Source organism: Pyxicephalus adspersus, chromosome 1, assembly GCF_032062135.1.
Source record: "Pyxicephalus adspersus chromosome 1, UCB_Pads_2.0, whole genome shotgun sequence".
NCBI classification, from domain to species: Eukaryota; Metazoa; Chordata; class Amphibia; order Anura; family Pyxicephalidae; genus Pyxicephalus; species Pyxicephalus adspersus.
Window position 1 is genome coordinate 39,711,555 of NC_092858.1, and position 16,477 is coordinate 39,728,031.

General features: G+C 38.2%; 1 protein-coding gene across 3 annotated transcripts in view; it reads right to left on the bottom strand.

The window, feature by feature from the left end:
• Window positions 1-16,477, bottom strand: part of DTX3 (deltex E3 ubiquitin ligase 3) — a 57,644-nt gene that overhangs the window by 33,621 nt on the left and 7,546 nt on the right. For 2 of the 3 annotated variants that reach the window (XM_072407327.1, XM_072407346.1), the window contains exons 1-3: window positions 12,708-12,785; window positions 12,364-12,424; window positions 8,579-8,651 (exon numbers count right to left, since the gene is read on the bottom strand). The gene's annotated coding sequence lies outside the window, so the exon portion shown is untranslated. Of the gene's footprint in view, window positions 1-8,578; window positions 8,652-12,363; window positions 12,425-12,707; window positions 12,786-16,477 lie in introns of those variants that run through there. The other variant, XM_072407336.1, reaches the window with a different exon arrangement.

A 16,477-nucleotide genomic window follows, 5' to 3' on the forward strand; every position in this document is an offset into this window, starting at 1 on the left:
AAGTACTAATCTTCAAAATTATGTAAGAAAGTGTAGCCTTTGTAGCCTGACAGTGGGGGGTTCATTTAATTTAAATCCTTAAAATAATTACAAAGAAGGAGCATGACATGAATGAGTGACATAGTACAATGATTCTGTCTGTCTAAACTGGGAATCAAAGTAAAATGTGTTTCATGTGGAGCATCTTAACTTTTACATAAGTGCTCTTCAGCCAGCATTCTGTATCAGCCACTAAATCACTACGTTCTTATTTAGATAACAGTTGTTGTGTAAAATAAAATACAAACCAAAAATTGACACTTTAAAGCACATCTAGACTTACACTTCGGCTATTTGTGTAATACAGCATTACAATTGATAGGACCAAATCTCACATCAGCACAGACATCAAGATATGTGGGACTTGTGGAGCAGAATTGTTTTAATTGGATATATCAATGTCTGGTCCAAACTAAAACACCAAGACTATAAAGGTTCAAGAGTCTTCACCGAATCATGAAAGGTGAGCACTTTTAAAAAATAATTCTGACCAAATGTGAATCCAAATTTGAAAAATATACATGTACATAATATATAAATACATGTACATTTGGAATGTTATCTCAGTATATCTCTATTTTTAAAAACAGTTTGTTAGGGAATTAAAAGATAATCCTTTCCAAAATTGGAGTCAATGCCGGCATAACAATTAGCCAAACGACTGGACAAGGCAGGAAATGTTGTGGTGACTCAAGTTAGTACATACAAAAATCCCTAATTCTATGTTGCATAGCTTCCATAGAAGAGTTTGCAATTATCAACCATGCAATGTTATATTTTTCCCGAAACCCTTTTAAGGGAGAAAAATCCTGTGACACCTGTTTTTTTTTTTTTTTGCTAGCACTCTGCTGCAACTGCCAGGAGAAGGAGAGGCAGTTATTTCTGGTCGAGGCTAATGGACATATTTAGGGTCTATATTGATATGGTTTTACTGATACATTTTTCTGTTCCTCCATCCTATGTGAAGAACACTCTGTATATAAATTCTATATTGGAAGGTCTAGTTGTGTCTACAGTAACATTACTAATCAATGTTTGTTTTTCAACCATATTTATATGGAACCCTAGGGTTCCTCCAGAGGTTGTTTGGGGTTTCTAGAGAAATGAGCAATTTGTGCTCCTCAGGTCAGTTTAAGTGATACCAAGCCTATTTAATGTACAGCGCTGCGTAATAAGCTGGCGCAATATAAATACTGTTTATTTATATTATTATTATTATATAATATTAATAATAATAATCCTAATAATTGTTCTGGCTATCTGTATGTGTAACATTCTTCCATATAGCCAGCAATGTAAGAGACATTCTCACTCAGCACCAAGCTAATGTACTGTGAGCTGTGGATATAGTAACTATAGCAGGGGGTCCCTGAAGACCTGAAAGTTATCTCAATGATTCCCCCAAGTTAAAGAGGTCGAGAAAGGCTGGTCTAAACATTGAAGCTAAATACTCTTCTATTCCTAGTGAGAATGTTATTTTATTGTCAAAATATTTCTTGACCAGCTTGATGTCAAACAATGCTGGCACAATCAATATGTTTTGGATTTATTACTTTGTTTTGCTCTATCAATGCATTAATGTTCAATAGAAACTCTTAGATCCAAGTTTAAGGGGGCAGTGATAACAAACAACATGTCTCGTTGTATGCTAACATACGTACCTGGGATATAAAAATACGGTCTTTTCTGTGGTGAGGACCTGGATCACAAAGTATTATCTCCAACAATGATAATCTGACATCTCTGATATCTGTCTGGGGCTCAACTGTCCCTCAAAGGAGATTCCAAACTAATATCCCTACCATAGTCATAGTCTACTGTTCGTAATATAGCCTAAGGACAATTTGAGCAAGTTAACCTACCCCCATGTTTTGGGATGTGGGAGGAAACCAGAGTGCTAGTAAAAAAAACATACAAACCCTAGTGCTGCATGGCAGGATTACTGACCAAATAGTTCAAATTTGTAGGTCTTTATGGATCCTCCACAGATCTAAAATTCTGCTTTGGGCTGTGTACACATCCCTGTTCTATGTAGAGGGGAGGGGGGTGAATGAGTGAGTAGCACCCCACTGTGCTCTCCTCCCCAGACTCCTATAGCTGTTGTTCATGGATTCGTGCTTAACGACTAATGAAGAACAACATCAGATGACCACTGTATACATGTCAAATTCTCGCTCAAAACAAGTGCGACTATTCGTAATGGGTGAAATGTGTACATAGCACTAAGCTTGAAGTTTCTGCCAATCAAAAGCCTGACTGCACACAATACATGACCTTTAATTTGTTAGTGCTCAGCATCTAATTTGGCAAATAATATCTAAACTGTTCTCACTAAAAGTACAGTGGAAAAAAGTGTCATGCCAGACACTTAACTGACAGATAAAGGTCTTGCTAGTTCAAAGTCTCCATGGCAACGGTTCAAGTGAAGGAAAACCTTTTCACAGCATTGTAAAGGTAACAGCAAGTGCAATTACGTTATTTTATGTGTTTCAGAATGGAACATCTTATTTTCTAAAGGTGACCATATACACTGGATGACAGTCCCCTGATCGAGGGAAAAAGTGATTGGAAGTGTTGGAAATCCTTGTCAAAATCCTATGGTTGGTTAGTTGGTGCTGCAGGTGTCTGCACAAGGTTGGCACTGGGATACCGCTATCTCTGTTGTTTTAGTTTTAGCCCTGCTTTATACCTGCCTCTATACCAGGTGACAATGTGCACTTGTAGTTGAATTGACTTTTGGTATGTATATTTATATAAGGTTTAATATTTAAAGATATTGTATAAGATTGTACATGCAGTTATATGACTTTTCTGTATTGCAATGTAGTGCTGATACACCTTGTTTGCTTTTACTAATTACATCCCTGAGGAAGTGGACCTTGTCTGCAAAATGCGTCGGATGATCCCTACATATGTAATGTGTACAATGTATTCAGCCTATGTATGTTACGATGTTATTTAACTTCCCCTGAATTGCTAAATGGGGAGAGGCATGTATAAACTTCTTTTAAAATTATGTAAATAAAATGTATTAATTTTATAAGATTTAACTGCCATGAAAGTCCCCTATCCTGATATTTTTGGATACCATATTTATACCTTTTTGGGGACTGTGGCAGTTTTAAGCAAAATTGAAATCGGGCAAAACAACATATAGTTTACAAGGATGGCACTTGTTCATGCCAGATGGTGTCTACACATATAAACACGTTTTAATCCCTATGTAGTTTTAAAGCTTAACTCCAAGCAAACATCCAAATACACGGATGAAATAGATATACAGTAAGGGTGCCATTTTATTTGGTGATAGGGTTTGTATTCCTGTTCACCATAAAGCTGGTATTTGGGGAAAAATAAAAAAGTACCTGATTGAGGCTACCATCAGCTCATTTCAATTACTGTATACATAACCTATAAGAAAACTGCAGCCTGCCCAATGTTATAGTTATAGAATTTCCTGTTAAGGGGACTTGTCATCCCAACAGGTTTGTAAGGAACAACATGGTATTTTGCCAGAAACTTCCCATATTTCTTTAATAATTGGATAATCAATTAATAGATGAAAAACTATTTGTAGCAGTATATTAGGCCATATTCCTTGTCTGGTGGTAATGGCAGGACACATGGGATCTGGATGAGTAGATTTACTCGGTTTGAATAAGGTACTTACTGCAACCCTCAATTTAAAAAAAAGAGGTTCACGAAAGAGGGTTTCCAGTGCCAATAATCTGAGCTCTATCTAACTGCCTGCACAGGGCTTTACGCTGGGTCCCAGCTGCACAGACGTGAACCCAGCCTTTATCATCCTGGTCAATGGAAAATAATGTTTAAATAAGTAAAAAAGAAGAAACTTGTGACATTTCATGAAAAAGCTCAAATATGAGAACTTGCTGTAGAAATGTTGATGTTGTATTCATTCATTACATTTACTGTATCCTTTAAGCAGCACATTACACCAACCTGTAAATAGTTGTAAAAATAAATTATGTACCTATAAATGAGAAAACGAATGGTAGCAATACAATAAAACATCTAGGGAATAAATAACATACAGCAAAACTAACTAGATGATCTTCTGTAACTAGTTTTCAATATCATCATGTATTCAGGTTATTCCATTTGTTCATGCTCCAACACCTGCCTGTATTACCAAATGCTGCAAAAATAAGACGCTCATCCAAACACAACTCCCCACGAGTGAAGGCTTATAAATCAACATAGACTCTGCATTCTTTCAACAAAGATGTAATATACAACTGAAAACAAAGGTAACAAAATAATAATGCTGAACCTCTGAGCTTATCTTATCAGTATAGCTGTTCCCATCAGCATCCAGCAAAGGAATTGTGCTGTTATCCTAGCTTAAGCTACGTACACACTTCCAATTATTATCGTCGGAAAACGAACGACGAACGTTCCTGCACGATATATATGAACGATCGTATAGCACCGATCCTGCACATAGAGGTAACGACGCGATCGTTCGTAGATATTGTACACACAATAGATACGATCGTTTAAGCGATAGAGGAACTATGTGCACGACAGGAAAGTGAACGGACGTTCGTTCATCACGCATGCTCTGAACATGGACGATCAACGAACGACCGTACACACGAACGATGTTCAACGATCGTCGCCCAATCCGATCCGCCGGTCCGGTCGTTCGTTTCCAACAATTTTCCTCGTTCGTCGGCGTCGTTGGTTACTTTTTTACTAACGATTTTTTGCCCAATCGATCGTTCGTCGTTCGATTGGAACGATAAAAATTGGAAGTGTGTACGCACCTTTACTTGTGCTGGCTGCAGAGTACTCGGCTTGGTATGATCCAAGGGATCCTGGGAGATTCTACCTGTGGGGAGGAAACTGAAACAACCACCCTATAATGTTTGGGGTTGTAAGTTCTCTCCTAAGAGGCAGAATTCCAAGTGGTTGGGCCCGTGGTTCTGTGTCCATTGGGGGTGGCGCCCTAGGTATGTCCAAGAAAAATGGATCCGGGACCCCACTGTGTATCAGTAAATCACTACAGCTACTAAAGCTTTCTGTACTGATAACTTTTAGGATGGCATTTTTTTAATATTTACAAAGCCTGCCACATCTTGCACTTGTGCAGCACAGTTTGAGGTAGGGTGCGGATATATCTGGGGCTACCTTAAGCTTGGGTAAGGAACTACCGTATTCTTCGCCGTATAAGACGCTCCGGAATATAAGACGCACCCAATTTTAAAGGAGGAAAATCTAGAAAAAAAAGATTCTGAAAGATTATTCCCCTTCTGATCACTCATGTGCCATTCATACCGGTATTCCCCTTCTGATCACTCATGTGCCATTCAAATTCCCTTTCTGATCACTCTATGCCTTTCAAATTCCCTTTCTGATCACTCTGTGTCATTCAAAATTCCTTTCTGATCACTCTGTCATTCAAATTCCCCTTCTGATCACTCTGTGCTTTTTTTCCACTGTACGGCAGTTAGGACAGGGAACAGCAGGTGGCGCTGTGCCGGCTTCTTTCGCTCTGCTTTACAGACAGGAGAAGACACGTGCTGCTGCCAGAGAGAAGAGGAGACAGACGCTGCTGCAGCCAGAGACACACGCAGGATCGGGTATCGGGTGAGTATATTATTTTAATTATTTTATCACGCCTTTGTCGTATAGGACGCACTAACTTTCCCCCCCCAGTTTTGGGCAAGAAAAAGTGCGTCTTATACGGCAAAAAATACGGTATATATATTTATCTGCCCTTCTCAAGAGAGCCCTAACCTAAGACATGGTGGACTCCTTGAATCTCCTTGTTCAGGGGTTTCCAGGACTTTCTTTTTCTGAAAAAGACCACAGCACCCCTGTGCACTTTTTTGTGTTAGTGTGTATACATTCTCTTTTTTTTCAGGTTTTGTTGTTTTGCAGACTTCATACAACCTGTGCATTAGTGTAGCTCTCAAACATTACACAAGGCTTGGGACAGTGTACAATCCTATTTTTTTTCTGTTACATGACCAGGGATATTCCAGCTCTTGTGAAATGGAATGTGACATCATACAGATTACAACTGTTCTTACAGAACTAGCTTAGAAATACTGCATTTGAGAGTATTACTATTATTATTATTATTGTTATTAATATTATTAAACAGAGTAATATAGCGCCAACATATTGCAAATGACAGACGAATACAGTGACACAGGAAGAGTAGAAGACCCTGCCCCGAAGAGCTTACAATCTAGGAGGTGGGGGAAGTAACACACAATAGGAGTGGAGATATGTAGTTGTGGGAAGTAGTGAGGTTTTCAAAAGACAGAAGAGGACTGGTAGGCAAGTTTAAAAAAAATAGGTTTTAAATTCTTTTTTTAATTGAACAGAAAGTAGGAGCAAGCCGAATAGAATGAGGAAGACAGCTCTAGAAAAGTCGTGAAGCCATGCGTGTGACAAGGTTATGAGTGAGGAAGCCAGTAGTAAGTCATTGGAGGAGCGGAGAGAGCGGCTGGGGGAGTATTTTTCTACCAGGTCAGAAAGGTAAGTGGGACAATAACTGTGGAGGAATTTGAAGGCAAAGCACTGGAGCTTGAATTTGAGGGTATGCATAAAAAAATTCCTCTATTGCATCACCATATCTTTTTTATTATTTTGTGGATGGAATTACAAAGACAAACAATGGGATATTGCTGCACAAATCAAACTTTTACATACTCTTAAAGGAGACCCCCCCTAACAGCAGGTGCATGATACCCATTTCCCTCCAATCATCTGGCTGAAACCTACAGTTAAAGTCAATGTACAAGTTCTATGCTTTTTTTACTGTTAGAGGAAAAGAACTGTATTTAGGATCTTCAAATAAAGTGCACATTCTGGTAGCTAGCAGCACTTCAAAGCACTACTATCAATGTTATCCCTGATTACAGCAGATACAGGCTAATTAACTGTAAAATTCGGGAGCTAGTCTGTCAAATTTTGGAGTAAGCAGGCACTTTAGAAGTGAAAGTTGACCTTTATAGCATTTTCTAACTATTATGTAATTACAGTTGGCTCTTCATCTTCTCAATTATATTTAATTACCTCCCCCCCATTTCATGGAATGTAACTTACAGTCATGCATAGTCTACCATAAAGCAGGTCACATAAATCTCAGGAGAGAAGTAATACATGAAGATACTTTTATCCTACATTAAACCCGTCCATTCTGGAAGTAAAATAAAAAAAATTTAAAGCTGAACACCAAATGCAGAAAGTTATCACCAGGACATAGAGTGAGGGGAAATCTATGTTCAGAACACAACAACAGCAATGGAATACATTTTTAGTAAAGTAGGAGAAGGTAAGAACCTCTATCAGCCTTTTATTGTTCATAAGTAATTTAAAATATAAAAGAGAAAAATATACTAACAAGAAATCTAAGTAAAATGTAACTATGGTCATCCATTAGTCAATACTCTCATGCACATTCATATTTAAAAACCAATGCAAATCCTTCTGATGAAAGAGTGTTATGGTCAAACTCAAATTTAACAGAACAATTCCAACATCTCATATTTGTGTCTATTGCTGGTTTTATGGTTCTATTTGCAAGTATATAATAAAAGAGAACCATCCTTTTAAAAAAAATGTTGTTTACTGCAGAAGGGATGGGCAATGACCTTTCTGAAATAAAATAAACCTACCTATAATTAGGCAGGCAACATTTCCACACATAAATATATAATTACTGTACATTTTTAAAATGTTCAGTAAGCTAAATGCATTAAAATAAATAAAAAACTATAGTCAAGGGATACTCTGTCTCCTTAGTAACAAAGATACAAAGAACAAAGCCACTGCTAATAGAATAAGTTACACAAAAACATTTCTGATGGGAAGTGAGCGTGTGCGTGTTCGGGCAACAATGCTTTCCAACACTTCTAGGTCTATTGGACTGCATGCTTCCCAACTGTCTAGTCACTATGGTTCTTTCTGCTACTGTGTCCTATACAGAGTTTGGGGTTGGTGGAAAAAAGTTTTTCAAAAATAAGATGAATATACTTACCACCACCAGAAGGGAAAGTATTTCACCTATGTGACTTGTTCATATAGGTGGGCCTAGCTTTGTTAAAACACTTTAAACGGTCACTTTAAAATGGAATGTTAACATACACAAATGTGTTTTATATAGGGGCACCCCTCCATTTAAATATGATATCATAAATCAGGTTTCAGTCACATAGGGGGTCCCATGTTATACCGCTCAGCTTTCTGTTGCACTGGGTAGTGCTAATGTTTAATTTCTTCCAGGTGGTGATAGGTGTGAAAAGTATCAAATAAATAAGGGCTAAAAATGTAGGGTTAAAAAAAATATTTAAGGTTCACTAAGAGTTAAGAAGGGACTATTCACAAACAATGGTCGGCTGCAAATATGACAGAGTGCCTTAATACAAAGAAATCTGACTGGTTGCTACAGATTACAAAATTTAGCTCACTGAAGAATTTAAGATCAAAAGGGGTAACATTATTCGGAAAAAAATTATATGGACACATTCCATAACCTTAATACAACAATAGGGTTATCACATACCTCTGGCACTCCTGCTGAAATCTTAGGAATAAGCCGAGAACCAACCAGGCTCAGGAGATCAAAGATGCTGTGTCTACGGACAAAGAAAAATACATTATTTTGCAAAACAACAACGATAAAATGATGTTTATCCCAGTTAGCAATGATTGGGCACAATTCTTTATCTGCACTGTAAGTATGGAAGTCTAGCATACAAAACATACAGTCCTTCCTGTGCACTCAACGTCTCATTTTGTACTTTGCAATGTACATTCCCTATTTCCTGCTGCCTTATTACTTACTTTGTGTTGTGTGTTCAATTTTCCCCGCTGCCCCATTTTACGAGTCTATTGTGTGTTCTCCATTCCCCAAACCTTTTTCTAAAATCCATCCATGCTTCATACTTCCCACATTGGGCCTGATTTCTTAAAGCTCTCTAAGGCTGGAGAGGATACACTTTCATCAGTGAAGGTGGGTGATCTAGCAAACCTAAAATGGATCTGGTCCAGGATTGAAAACACATGCTAACAAATAGCAAATGACTTTTAAGAAACCCATTCCAGGTTTGCTAGATCACCCAGTTTCACTGATGAACATGTATCCTCTCCAGCCTTAGAGTTTTAATAAATCAGGCCTTTCATGCTCCCCACTGTGTGTTCCATATTCCCAAAACTTCTCTTGCACTGTGTGTTCCCGATTCCTTACTACTTAATACCATACTCCCTGCATTCCCTATCGCCCACTATTTCTTTTTGCAGACTGTGCTGTGTGTTCCCAATTTCCTATCACTTTTTTTATTCTTTGTGCATTACTTAGTCCCCTTTGCCTCATACCATATGTTGTGCATTCCTTATTTCTCTCTCCACTATTCCATTCTGTAGTCTGCCCTGTGTGGTCCCTATGCTTCATCACCTCTTTATATACTATGCTTTGGGTATTCTCCATTCCCCATCACCTTGTCTTATTCTGTACTCTGCTCTGTATTATTCCTAATTCTGACTATCTCTTTCTATTCTCTGCACTGTGCCTTCCCTATTCCACATTTCATACTGCTTTCTAAGTTGTTTATTATTTCAGTAGTTGCTGGTTGCCAAGTCGTGCTGAACTTTGTTAATATACCAGTAGGTTCAGACAAGGTATTAGCTCTCTATATATATCTATTCATATTCTGAGTGCAAAAAAGGATATGTAATTATTATTATATTATTTATTGCAACATTCCGAAAACAATCCACTCAGTTCTCCCTTTCAGGTTCTATCCTGAAACTAAAAATGGTTCAAGAGTCTGAGAAGGGAAGTTTCTATTGTAGATGAGCTGCTAGACTATTCTTTTTTAATTTGTTTTTTAATTAATATCACAATCACAATATAATTTCCATTTTTCTAAAAAAAATATAAGATTGGGTTGGGTCATCAAGTATCCAATAAGTCATGCCTCAGAACTGCACATGCCCAGAAAAAACTATCACTCATTACCCAAAATTGTCCATAGGTGACACATTGAAAGCCTTCAAAGCCTAAGAATTTAAAGTCTTTTTATTCTTGCATTTGAGATACTTTACGTGAGTTGTGTAACAGCTGTATACACATGTATGAAAGACTGTTTGGGTCCTATGTGTTGTGTGTATGCTGTGGCTGGGGAGTGGTCCCTATCTTTTACATATTGTTTCCTTTGATGCATTTACATTTTAACACTTTTTTAACTTTATTGCTGTCACAAGGGACTGCCTGGAACATAAGAAGTGACAAATACTATTATGGAAAACAACAGTAGTCTTTCAGACCTTTAATGCCTCCTCTGCTGTTTAAAGGAAAAAGGAAAAAGCAAAAACAGTGCTCAATCTCCTGGTTTCACTTGTCAAGTGTTAAGTTTCAACAGCTCAACCTGAATAACACAGCTAATAAGGCCATGTATATATTAAAAGGGTATCCCAAGCATTGGTATCAGCCATCCGGATCCTCCACCATTATAGGGAAGGCATTCTGCAGTCCCTACATATTTTACTAGGATGATAACGCTGCCCCTAAATTGTACCTAAAATCAGAATTTTCACTTTTCATAAAAGGGTAGACAACCCTTTTATTTAAAGTAAAAATTTAGTTTGTGTTTTTTTTTTAGGTGCAACACCCTTTTTAAAAAAAAGTGCAGCACCACCCCCTAATTCTTGATGGCTTAGGGCAGGCATGTCCAAAGTCTGGCCCGGGGTCCAATTGTGCCCCGTGTTCAGATTTACACCGACCCCCAACCTGTCATAAAATCAACATTATGCGACCCGCCAGAACTGTTGACCACAGCATAAAATACAGGCGTACAAAAAAGCTATTTTATATTTCATTAGAGTTGATCAACAGCCTTGCATTTATTGCCGGGCATAATCAGCAGGACGGGAGTCCCCATGTGTGCACAGGGAATCCCCTAAGTCATTATAGTGGACGTGTGCTCTGCAGGACCCGCACTGGCCACGCCCACTCTGATTCCAAGAACGTGCTCTGCATGGGGCCCGCACTGACACTGGACTCCGTGCACAGGGAATCTCTCCCGTCACCCTGGTGGGCATCTGATGTGCAGGACCCATGCAGACCATGCCCACACTAACCTTGAGTACATGCTGAATGGTCGGCTCTCACACATTTTCACCTCACCAAATCTGGCCCTCTTTGCAAAAAGTTTGGACACCCCTGGCTTAGGGTATGAAGAATGAATGGGAGCATGCGCAGCAAGGGCATGCGCAGAAGGAGCCCTTTCAACAATATGGAAAAAAAATGCATTCGCAATGAGGTCGGCAACCCAATATCGCACATGCGCAGTGTGAGATTGGGGGAAGCAGGAAGAACATTGAGAAAGAGAGGAGAAGATAGAGGCGCCTGGCGCTCCCTTTGCCCTGGCCCAAAGATGGATACCAAGACGAAGCGGGACTGGATGAAAGAAACCTCCCGACGGATACAGAACTGCGGGACTGAAAGCGTGATTTTTTTATTTTGGGTTACATTTGGGTTTACTTCCGCTTTAAGCCCCATGAAGACATCAGAAAGATGTCAGGTGTCACTGGAAGCAATCTTTCATGAATGTATCCAGTGACAGATGAACAACTGGTGAACACACAGCACCATTTTTTTTATGGAGAGGGGAGGACAAGAGAATTGCAATTATGTTGGAGAACCGTTGTACACAATGTATTTTTGCCCTGGGCAAACACGACTGATTGTCTCTGGTGACATTCATTTGACGTGTGTATGTAGCTTCATAGAAACATTACAGTAAATGTGCGTTGTCATTATAAGGTAAGAAATGTGTTACTGGCAGAATCATTGAGAATAATTTAGAGTAAAGTGAAAAGACACTGTTGAAGCCACCACATCCACAAACTAAGTTGCAATGTATTAAATTTGGTTCCTGGTTTTAGATACACTTACAACTACAGCCCTGGGTCCACAAGCAGCTAAACATTGATCAGGCCAGTAGATATAACACTTTCTTGTGTTTTATACAACACAAATGTTACAAATACCAAAACCAACTAAAGACAGGAAATTCCAGATGTCTGGCAAGCAGTCTTAATCTAGTGAGTGAATTATGGGTGAATTATTTTTCGAAAGGGCTCAACACATTTTTTTAATGTTTAAACGGTCAGATGATCAGCTCAGCTGGAGATCAGAACCGCATTTTACAGATCTGGTTATATATGTGAGCATGTGACGGCCTTATTTTATTATGTGCAGTATGTAATCATGACTCACAAATGCTATAGTGAGAATTCTGCCTTCTTCTAGTGAATGGTAACAATAAATAAAGGTGTATGTCTTACCTGGGGACCCCATGTGCACCTTCCACTTCTGAAAATTCCTAGAGATTCTACTGTAGAAGATCTGGAAAGAAAACACACAGACTGCAAAGATGAGAGGGGAAATGGAAGCGAAAGCATCAGCAGCAGTGGTTTCTTTTCCTTGAACACTGTGGACTTTCACATTACAAATCTATTTCATAGCTGAAGCCTGGGGGAGGGGGACTTCCACACAATGCACAGCCCAGCCTGATGTAATCTGATCTCTGCTAAACTGAAAGTGATCTACGAAACACCCCATAGCTATGTAAACATGTCTTCCCCACACTGTGACTACAGAACACCAAGCATGCCACACCTGGTCATACCTGCAATGTTATGGCCATTGTATGGCAGGGCCTGTATTGTCACCTGGGCCACACACATCCTCTCCTAGCAGTCTTTCCTGTCATGTGCTTCTATTAACATAAAGGCCTGCCCTAACTGCTTGTTCCTCCCATCAAGGAAGATGTGCAGGGCAGCAAGTGCCATTGTTACACCTCATGAGAGCACAAAACATACACAAATGTGCACTACACTGTGAGTGGGGCACCAAATGACAAGGATAAGACACGAACACCTATGGCACTACAGGTCCCTGCTTACAGATGGTTTTATTTCTAGTTAAGAATTAAAGGGTATATTATAAAGACATTCATGTAGCTTATATTTGCCTAAAAAATATTATACATATTCAAATATAAAAATAACTAGTACTGCATATACTGCAACATATAGCAATAGTCACAGAAACAATGCACAATATCTGAGAAGATACACAGAAACCACAGTCTGTAAATACAAACAGCACACACAGTCCAAACACACACACAAGCTAACAACACAAACTGCACACACAGTGCGAGGACACACAGGGTATGCACAGACAACACAAACAGCACACACACGGTATGCACAGACAACACAAACAGCACACACAGAGGGTTCGTTTTAAAGGGCAACTGGACCTTTGTAAAGCCTAGTACCTTAAAAAATGTGATCAGACAGTTCTGATTACTACAGAAAGGACAGGCAATGTTCCCCTCCAAAAAAAAAAAACATACCTGCCTAGTCACATTTTAAAAGATAAACTCATCTTCCTTTGATCTATCGCAGGCTCTGTCATCTTCCCCCGTTATACTGCATTTCCCATCTACAATAATAAGAACCTGCCTGCTTGCCTTTTTTCATTGAAAGGTTTGATTCCCACTTTAATAAACTAGAAATAAATGCTATCACTTTTTTTCCAAAACTTAGTTTATGTGTGCTATGATCATTACTATTTAGGTTTCAACACAAATGAATTATGTCAATCAAAGCTCACTTACTGGTTGATAAGAATTGCTAATTGATAAGAATTGCTACTGTTAGTTCCACAGGTTTACCATAGTAGCAACCGGCCCCCCCCCCACAAGGTTCTTTTTGAAATACCAATTTTTCTGGATGTTAGTATTTGCATAATATATACCTTCCTCCATGTGACAATGATATTGGGTCATCCAAAACACTGACCAATACATTGCAGGATCAAGAACATAGAGCTGTAGTAGATCCAAAAGGCCAGCAGGATCTACAAAGGTAAAATGTGGGTAACTTAACATTTTTTGCAAATGCCAGGTGTACTTTAATAAAGATCACTCTGTAGTAACTATCTGACAGCTGTCAGTTCATGCCTTTCTTTTAGAATCTGCTAATGCTTAAGGTGGTATTGCAGTGTCAAAAAGTACAAAGTATGTGATGATGGCTTATGATATCACCTGTCTACTATACATGTTACCGGAATCAATTTAGTCTGGTTTGCTTTAATACCAACTCCAGAAAAAAACATACATTTATGCAAAGCAGCTGCTTACATAATATTAAAAAATGTAATTAGCCTTGAAAGTATCCATAAAAAACAATTATATTGTGCATAATATGCTGACTTACTTCTTGTATATCAGATATCCTTGAGGACTTAGAAACCTTAAAGCGCATGCAGCTGTAGATGGTAGCTACAGCCAAGTTGCCAACATTTCCATGCCAAAAAAACAGTGTGTAACTACTACCAATTAACACTTTCACTTCCATGAGCTGGAGAAGGAGAAAAAGCTTATTCATGGTCCTGAAAATTAAACTCTCAAATTTGTGCTTAGATCAAGCTAGTTCAATAACATCATAATGATTACCAGCACACATTACAGAAAGCTAAATCACTGGATCTTCCTTATGCATCTTGGAAGTTTATTCCCTGGTTCAGCCACAATCAAGTTTGATATGCTGAGGAGAGGATTTTGTGATTTCACACTGGGAATGAAGATACAAACCCCTGCATAAAAGGTATACTTCATTTTAGTAAGTGTAAAAGTTGCATTTTAGGAAGAATAAAGGTAATTAACTAAATCTCTTTTGCTTTAATGCCCAACTAAATCTCTGAATCCCCCCTCACAACTTTTTAGAACTTTTTTAGCAAAAACATTTTTTAAGGGGTCTTTGGTCCACTGAAATCACAGGTCCTCTTCACCCTGTTTTTCTTTGTGATGGTGAGTTTTCTATGTACTTTTAATTTAACAATGATTTAATAAAAAAAAAAAAATCATATGGGCAATGATACCATTTTTTTGGTATAGCACCAGAATGAAACAATGTTCACAATTGAAGCATGGTCCTAACCTTTATTTCCATGAACATAAAACATGGCCTTAATCCGAACCAATATTCTAGCCCTGAAAGATAAGTGTTTAGTGAGTATATAGCTATCAGAACCTCATAGTTCTCCATCAAGGTGTATCTGCAAACTACCAATTTATTGATTGCCCAATTGGAGAAAAAACATCACATTCTACTTTAAAAAATAAAAAAACACCCAACAGAACTTATCCTAACTCAGACCTTTAATGCCATGATCAAGCCATTCTCAACCAGGTTTCGACCATCATTTAGGTTCGTCAAGCTGTGGCTGATGTGGCTGCATGACAACAATGATCATAGCTATTTGTAAAGTTGGCATTCTATTCGCCACTGTAAGGGGCCTGGCTTTTAAATTGATTTTACCAGGAAGGGTTTCCCTGAGACCTGAAAAAAACCTCTTCCAAAACCACCTACCCTGCTTTTTGAAAATCTTATCTTTTCCTGAAGGGAATTGTCTCCTTACATGACATGCCTACTATTATGATTTCAACAAGGGCTATTCTTTGCATGAAAAAAATGCAAGGAACAAACTTGTAGATTGTCTGTTGTAGTTCACAAAATACTGGAAAAGCTGCCTATAAATTATACTTTTTACTAAGGCTAATTTACTTAACTTATATAATAATATAAACCTATTTAAACTTCTAATCCATACTCAACCTTTATCTTGATTCATAAATAAAGCTTGAAATAATTTATATATATTTTGGTAGGCAAATATATTGTAGAATTATGGCATGTTAACCTACACATACACTTCTCGGTTTGGAACTAGAATCTGAGTTGCTATAGCCTTTTGTTACAAAACGTTTAAAAACAATTCTAGATATTTATTACTGGGTTCAGGGAACATGATACATCAATCGCCCACATGAACTGACCACAAGAGAATCCAGACAATACCCCAATTGGGAATCTTTGGGATGTGGTGGAAAAGACTTTATGCAGCAGTCCGACTTTCCCATCATCATTACATGACCTTGGTGAAAAATGAATCTAACCCTGGATGTAATCAAAATAGAAGCAAATGGATATCCTCCAGCACATTCCTTAAAGCAATGTGCCTCATCCCCAAAAATGTTTATTCCAATTACTTTGAAAAAAGTTGGGACTTATAGAGGCCAATAAAACATTTTTTCTCACATATTTTTTTTACCACAACAGTTTAATACATACAATAAAACATTTAAAAACAACAAATTGTATTGATCTCTCTATCTTAACAAATATGCCAAAAGTCTTTCCTCAGCGCGTTTCATGGATCCAGTCCACTTCCTCAGGAGGAGACTTGAGAGACCTCAAAACATGATAATCAACCCCATGAATGTGTAGTCCCCTCCCTTGGCAGCAAGGTTCAAAAAGACAAGAGCGGTAGCTCGGCAAAGTCAAAGGATGGAAAAAAAAAAGGAAATTCAATAACATTCAATCC